Source organism: Eptesicus fuscus, chromosome 20 (assembly GCF_027574615.1).
Source record: "Eptesicus fuscus isolate TK198812 chromosome 20, DD_ASM_mEF_20220401, whole genome shotgun sequence".
Lineage (NCBI taxonomy): Eukaryota > Metazoa > Chordata > Mammalia > Chiroptera > Vespertilionidae > Eptesicus > Eptesicus fuscus.
Window position 1 is genome coordinate 49,302,166 of NC_072492.1, and position 6,971 is coordinate 49,309,136.

Here is a 6,971-nt window from a genome sequence, read left to right on the forward strand (position 1 = left end):
CCGGCTGGGCGGCCCGCGCGGTTTCGGGGAGCGTGTGAACCCCGAATGAATCGGACCCTCCTTGTCACCCCCCCCCCCCCCAGGGTGTTCTCGGAGAACGAGGAGTCGCCAGCCCCCGGCGGCTGGGGGAAGAAGGCGTGCGACGACGGCTGCCTCCTGCTCCTCGTGATGAGAGCGTTTGGAACGAGCGCGGTGTGGGCGATCCAGGTATGTCAGGCCTGGGGCGGGGTGTCGGCAGGCCTGGGGCGGGGTGTCGGCAGGCGCGTGGTCTGGGGAAAGGCTCCTGTGTTGCTGAACCTGCCCCGTTGCGGGTGCAGCCTCGTACCTGGCAGCCCTACCCTGACCTAAAGCAAATTCCCGGGAGGAGTTCTTCCTGGGTTTTGAATTTGCAGTAACAGGTGTGAACATTCTAGAAGCAGTTTGATGATCATGTATGATACTGCAAACAAGACCTCACGTTGGAAGGAGGACTGCTGTGGTTATTAACCAGAGAGCAGGTCGTTTTCAAAAACCTGTGAACAGTGTCGATTCAATAAATAATCTACTGGGGGGATGAGGACAAATGTGTGATACCTTAATCAGTAAAGAAATTAAAAAATAAATAAATAAAAGCTTGTTTAAAATAAATAAATAATCTACTGTGACTTTGGGCGGGCACCACCCTCGTTGTTAGGGGCACAGGTGAACGAAGCAGCCCTGGCCCTTGTTCTCAGGGCCTACAGCCCAGTGGGGAGACGAGATGATGGCGCTGAGGAGGGTGAGGGGACTGCTCGGAAGGGAAGCACGGTTTTCCAGGAGAATGGGTATCCCCAGGAGCCTGGAGGAGGCTGGAAGGCATTCCTGAGGATGGACTCTGAAGGATGAGTAGGAGTTCGGTGGGCAGGCCAGGGGCAGCATGTGCAAAGGCCCAGTGGTCTAGCAGGTGTGGCTGGAGGATGAACTGGAAGAAGGCCGTGGTCGCCGAGAAAGCAAGGAGAACGGTGGGGAATAAGCGGAGGAGGTGGGGAAGGGCCGGACCACGCAGGGCCTGTGGCTCACGGGAGCATTTGGGTCTTTCCTAAGAATATGGGGGTCGTCATGGGTTTTAAACAGGGGTGCTGTGCTGAAATCTGTAATTTCAGAAGAACACTATTTGCAGAACAACACAGGCCGTTTTGCAGTGACGGGCATGGTCTGTACCCTCACAGCCCGGTAGAGCGGCCACCAACTTGCAGCGTGGCTGGTGCCACTGAAGAGCTGGCTTTTAAAATGGAGCAGGAATTGGACTTTCCGCTGTGTTGGGCAGTGCGGGCTAGAGTGTATAGGAGGGCGTGTGACACCCCACGGGAATCATGACACGGGTGCCCTTCTACGTCTCCTGCTCCTCCCCGGGGAAGGCCGAGACGGCTTTCGCTCTGGGGAGAGCCCATGTTGACCTCCCGAGGATCCCACCTGGAGTGACTGCTGTGGAACCGCGAGTTTATTTTCCGGCTGTGGGTCAGCCTGCGCCCTGGGAAGCGGCGTTCTCTCTCCGCCTCCACCTGATTCGTTGCCAGCACACAGGGAGTGACATCTTCACGTCTCAGCGCCTGCGGTAGTCAGAGCACTGACCGAGCGGGCGGGGTGTAAAGAGTGGTCCCTGCTGGCAAGGGCTTAGATCTGGAGAGGCGGCGGCAGTGAGTGCTTGGAACGTGGGGAAGGGGGACCCATCAGGGTGTGACCCCGTAAAGGCTGTTCGCAGCGGATGAAAGGAGACTAAAGGCAGGAAGCACGGAAGTGCTTGAGAGGATGTGGGGAGCTCAGGAGCTGGGGAAGGTTTGGGGAAACATGGCGTGAGGAAGGGAAGAAGATGCAGGAATGGGAGGCTGGTGTTGGGTGATGGGGGCTGTGTCAGTGCAGGCCGCTTCCCGGGGAAGGCCCAGGTGGCCATGTGCACTTTGCAGCCTGGAGAGGATGGGCAGGGGAGTCCACTGCCTGGGAGGAGGGTACCAGCCCTTGAAAAGAGGGGGGCTGATGGGAGCAGGGTCACCCTGGGCACCGTCCATATCGTATTACGGATGGAGGTGGAGTTTAGATCTTGGTGGCACTAAGTTGTAGCTTCTCTGAATGCTGGGCTCTGAAGTAGGATGGAAACTGACGAAGTGCACTTTCTTCGCAGGTGCGTTTCCGGAACACGGGTGTGTGCTGCGAGATCCTGATCTCACTTCTGCCTGGTCCTCGGGGCCTGAGATGTCATTGTTGGTTTTAGGACCTGCCCGGTCTGTTGGGTTGAATCGCTGACCACCTCATTTTGGAATGCTGCCTGCACAAGCCCCCGTTCTGTATGGATGTGAATAAATGGAGTCGGACTCCAAGGAGACTTCTCACTCCCTTTGTTTTCTGTGCCAGTGACATGTGTCTGTGCGTCGCCTCTGCTTCTGAGACCCGTGGATGGCAGCGCTGTTCCCCAGGAAAGTGACTTTCAGAGCCACTTCCACAGGAGGTGTGAGCGCTGGGGGCCTGTCATTCTTGGGAGCGTGAACTGTCCAGAAATGACCATCGCCTGCTAGGCTGATGGGAAGGGGTGGCTGGGGTAGGTCAGGGTGGTCACCTTGTTCAGAGGAGCCACGTCCGTTTACCTTGATTTCTTCGGTAAAATGGGCCAACAATCGTGATGGTGACAGGAGTGGAGGTGGGCCTGGCGAGGGTTCGCCATGAGCAGATCCAGTGACGCCTGGGGAGCACTTGGGACGTGTGCGTGACCGTCGCTCATCGTCAGTTACGCTCCCTGGAATTCCAGAGCACTGCCAGCTCTGACCGCCCGGGTGCTGCTGTGTGGGAGCTCGGGGTCTGGGGTGCTGCCTGCTCCCGAGGCGGGGTTTCTGTGGGCTCGGGGCCTTTTCACCCTCGTAGTAGTGTTCACGTTTGGGCCACTGACTACATGCTTGTCTTTAAGGGAGAAAGTGCAATGATTGCCTGTCACACGTTGTGTGAGATGTGGCGGGTGCTGGGTAATTGGTACATAACTGGTATTTCTGGAATAAATGTGGATGCCCGGTCGCTGCCTCTCGAGTGCAGATGTTGCTTCCTCACGGTGGCTGCGGGGCCGCCTGGCCTGTCGGGCCTGGTGTCAGTCTGGCCCAGCAGCTGTGGGCCCCGTGGCTGCAGTCTCGGGTGGGGAGCCGGGTCAGCCTTTGGTTTGGCAGGTTAATCAGAACCGTTAGGTCCCGATCAGATTCCCCTGAGCTGTTGCCTCGTGTTTCTAGCGTGACGCGGTGCATACGCAGAGCCGGGTGTCCTTCGCCTGCCTCTGCTTTCTCATTTGCTGGGACGTTGATCGACTGAGGAGGGCACTGAGTATCCCCATTGGTGGGTGCCGAGAAGAGGGAGGTGAGGACGCGGAGGGACTATCTTACCAGGGGATATGGAAGGCCTACAAGTTGAACCTAAGGAACAGTTACAGCCAAAGTCTTACTCTTCTCTCTTTGTCCACCAGGGGGCGCAGCCTCACACCAGACTGTCCTCTTGTAACTTGATGCAGCATTTGGGGTTTTCTTTGTAACTTAGCCAGGACCTTATTTCACTGGGAAGTCATGGAGGAAGTTCATCTGCAGGGTTGGGCTCTTTCTTCAGAATCTGCCAGGGTGCCCGGTGGCATACAGTTCCAGGGAAGTGTTATGATGTCACATGGACCCCCCGCCCCCCAACCAGACACAGTCATGGGTTATGGCCGGGCCCGCGGCCCTGGGGGGTGAGAGTGCGTTCCCTGTGGCTTTTCGTGGAGCTTCTCTGCGGGTGACGACGCCGGTTTCACTCAGCGCAGCCTGCGGAAGAGGGGCCGGTGCAGCGCTCAGCAGTATCTGAAGTCCCGGCCAGCGTGTCACGGGTGTAGAGGGGCTGCAGGGCAGCCGGAGCATTGCTCACACTGGGAATCGAAAGGTGCGTGTCAGACCGAGCGAAGGTGGTTGGAGCCGGTGCGGCTTCGATGGCTGGCTGTCGCCCGTTAGAAAGTGCCGTAGACTCCGACAAGGAGGCTTAGGCTCTGGCGGTATAATTCCGGTGCAGAGCCGAGTGTTCCCTGGCTCCCGAGCCCGAGACAGCTTTGTGACGGACAGACAGACGTCGGATTGCGCACTCACCACTACCACCTTGGGCTTCCCTCCCAGTGAGGGGAGGTGAGGTGCGAGGGCTTTGGGAGAAGGAGTCCACAGGCCAGGGTGGGGGCGTGGGGGGGCATGCACTTCTAGGTAGGGTAGTCAGGAAAGGCCCCAATCCTAAGGTCAGGGAGTAAGTCTGGACAGCCTGGAAGCGTATTCGAGGTCGAGGGAACAGCCAGCGCACAGGTAGCCAGTCCAGAGGAGCGTGGACAAGAGGGGTTTGGGAGGGGGTGGGGGGAGCCGGACCAGGTCTCGCAGGGCCTTGTAGACAAGGGTGGCTTTTACAGCGAGGAGCATCAGGAGCTCATTTTCTCCTCGTCTTTTAGGGACCTTTTCCCCCTAACGGCAGGCTGCGTTAGAAGTACTTCCTGTCCGTGCTGACAGACTGGCCCATTGGGCCGACCCCAGGCCTGCAGAGGGCGCGCTCTCCCCCGGCAGCTGTAGGAGGCTTGCTCTTGGCTCTGCTGACTCCCGACGGGGGCGAGTGACCTGGAAAAACAGCATTTGGATGTGACAGGTCAGTTCCTGCCACCGACCTCGTGCCTTCACCTCGGAGGTGAAGCCAGAGGCCTGCACGTGTCTGCCCACCTCGAGGGGCAGGGACTCCGCCCCTTGGCGCCATGCACGCCTCCCCATGAAGCCCCCCTCTGCATTCCTGCCTGTTTGCACCCCGGAGGAACTGTGTGCTTGCTGTTCCCACGAAGAGCAGGTAAGTTTTAATGAATCGTGTGAACTGCTGTCCGGAGGGCTGCCGGTGCGTTCTCCCGGCACCCTGCGCGGCAGGGCCCTGTGTGGCTGCACATAGTGAATGCTCTAGAACAGTTACTCGTCCTGCTCCTTCTTCAGGTGACTTACGCAGCAACAGGGAACCGTTCTTCACTGCAAATTTCATTAGAGCGGAGCCGCCTGAGCTGCCGGAGGGTCACGTGTCTCCCGGGCCGTCCCGTCCGCCGTGCAGCGTGGTGGTGCGCAACGCCGCTTCAGGAGGGCGGCCGCCATCAGCAGGACACTGAGAACGGCGCGTGGAATTAAAATGAGACCCGTGCCTCCCTGGCACCACAGACTCCTTCTTAACAAAGCCACGACTTGGGGTTTCGATACTGACCCTGCTCGAGGCTGGCTGCCCCCCGCGGGAGCATTTCTTTAAGTCACACTGACGTGTGTGCCCACGTGAGCTGTGGGCAAAGCTCCCGCGAATGGCCTCACCAAGGTGCTGTCTTTGTTCCAAATCCCGTCAGCCCGCCCTCCGCAGGTCAGTGAGGGAGGTGAGAAGAAGACATTAAGTCAAAACGAACTAAAGGGCTCACTTCCTCTGGGCGTTTGAACTGTGTCACTGCTTGGTGTTTGACTGTAATATCTCCCTGAAGTGATAACGCGCTAGTGTCATCGCGGGATCAGAGGCTGAGGGGGACCCGCCCCCGCCCGCCCACCCTTCCCACAGGCCTCCCCCAGGACCGTGTTCAGGTCGCTTAGCTCCGTCTTCCAAGTTCACACACACACACACACACACACACACACACACCCACCCCCGCCCGGTTCTGAGCAGCAGGTTGTGCTGCTCCTTTGCGCTCACTCGCCTTTGCCTGCTGCCTTGCTCTCGGTGGATCCTCGCGGCCTCCGCGGCTCCCCTCCACCCACCCTGTGGGGTTGCTTGTTGCGTTGCAGTCAGTGTGTGTGAGGCACCTGCCGGGTCCCCAGCGCCTGGCGCGCAGCTCTCTGCATTTCCTGCATTTCCTCCTGGTCCTCCCTGCGTGGGCTTGCTGCGTCTCGGCTGGCTTTCCCTGCACCTCTCGCTGACCCCCCCCCCCCCCCCCCCCCGTCCGGGGAGCCTCGGCCTAACGGCACACAGGTCAGCACAGTGAGTGCTCTGTCCGTTCCCATTTCACAGGTGAGGGAGAGAGGCTTCAGGCTGTTCCGCTGTGGGTCCGTGTTCAAGTTCTGTTCTGGTCCCCAGTGCCAGGGGAGAGGGGGGATTTCCCATCGCCGTCAGCTAAACACGAAAAGGGCCGCTGGCTACAGGTCCTGACCGCCCGCTGGGCGGGTGACTGGTTGCCCAGAAGCCTTGCAGATGGCATCAGGGATGCCAGTCTCATCCCAGAGGAGGCTGTGCATTATGTCAGGTACCAAGGGCTCTGTCCCACGCCTGGTTTAGACCAGGTGTTTATCTCAGGAGCCCTCTGGGACCTCGGCATCACGTCTGTCTTGGTCAGGCACGTGACTTGGTCAGGAAGCCCGTACAGTGGCATTTTTGTTTTAAGAACATAATTGCGTGTATTGCCTAGTTCAGCGCTTCCCAAGCAGTGCACCAAATCCCCTGGGTCTGTCGGGCAGGGTCTGGGCAGCAGGCCTGGGACCCTGCATTTCTCACCAGCCCAGCTGCTGGCCTGAGGCCACACCGCGGAGCCAGGGCGGGCACTGTCATGTGCCCTGGACACTTCTCCCAGGCGGGGGATGGGGGCCTAGAGGGGGGCGTGGTGGTGCCGTGTCTTAGCCAGTGACCACGCCTCGGGAGGGGTTTATGACACCGAATTCTGTGGGAGGTTCTGCTTTTAGGAAGATAGGGGAGTTCAGAAAGCAAAACAATAGAACTCCTTCTGGAATCCTTCACCTGCCTTTTTTGGTCTAATTTTGCTAATAATCAAGGAAATCACCCTCCACACCCCTCCTCCGAGGAAGGGGAAATTTAAATGACTCAGATCTGCCCCCCAGTCAGGAACGCAGTGAGCTCCGGCCTCAGTCCTGAGCCCTTCCCCCCTCCCCCTCCCTCTCCCCCTCCCCCTGCCCTGCCCTCACCTCCCCGGCAGCCGAGTCCCTGGGAACACTGTGTCCAGTCAGCAGCTGCACCCTGCGCCAGAG

The 6,971-nt window shown here is 59.2% G+C and overlaps 1 non-coding gene across 1 annotated transcript; it reads left to right on the top strand.

The window, feature by feature from the left end:
• Nucleotides 1–264: 264 nt before the first annotated feature.
• On the top strand, nucleotides 265–451 carry LOC114227631 (small Cajal body-specific RNA 16). The gene has a single exon (XR_003613715.1). It is a non-coding gene; the product is annotated as a small Cajal body-specific RNA 16 (non-coding RNA).
• Nucleotides 452–6,971: the final 6,520 nt, after the last annotated feature.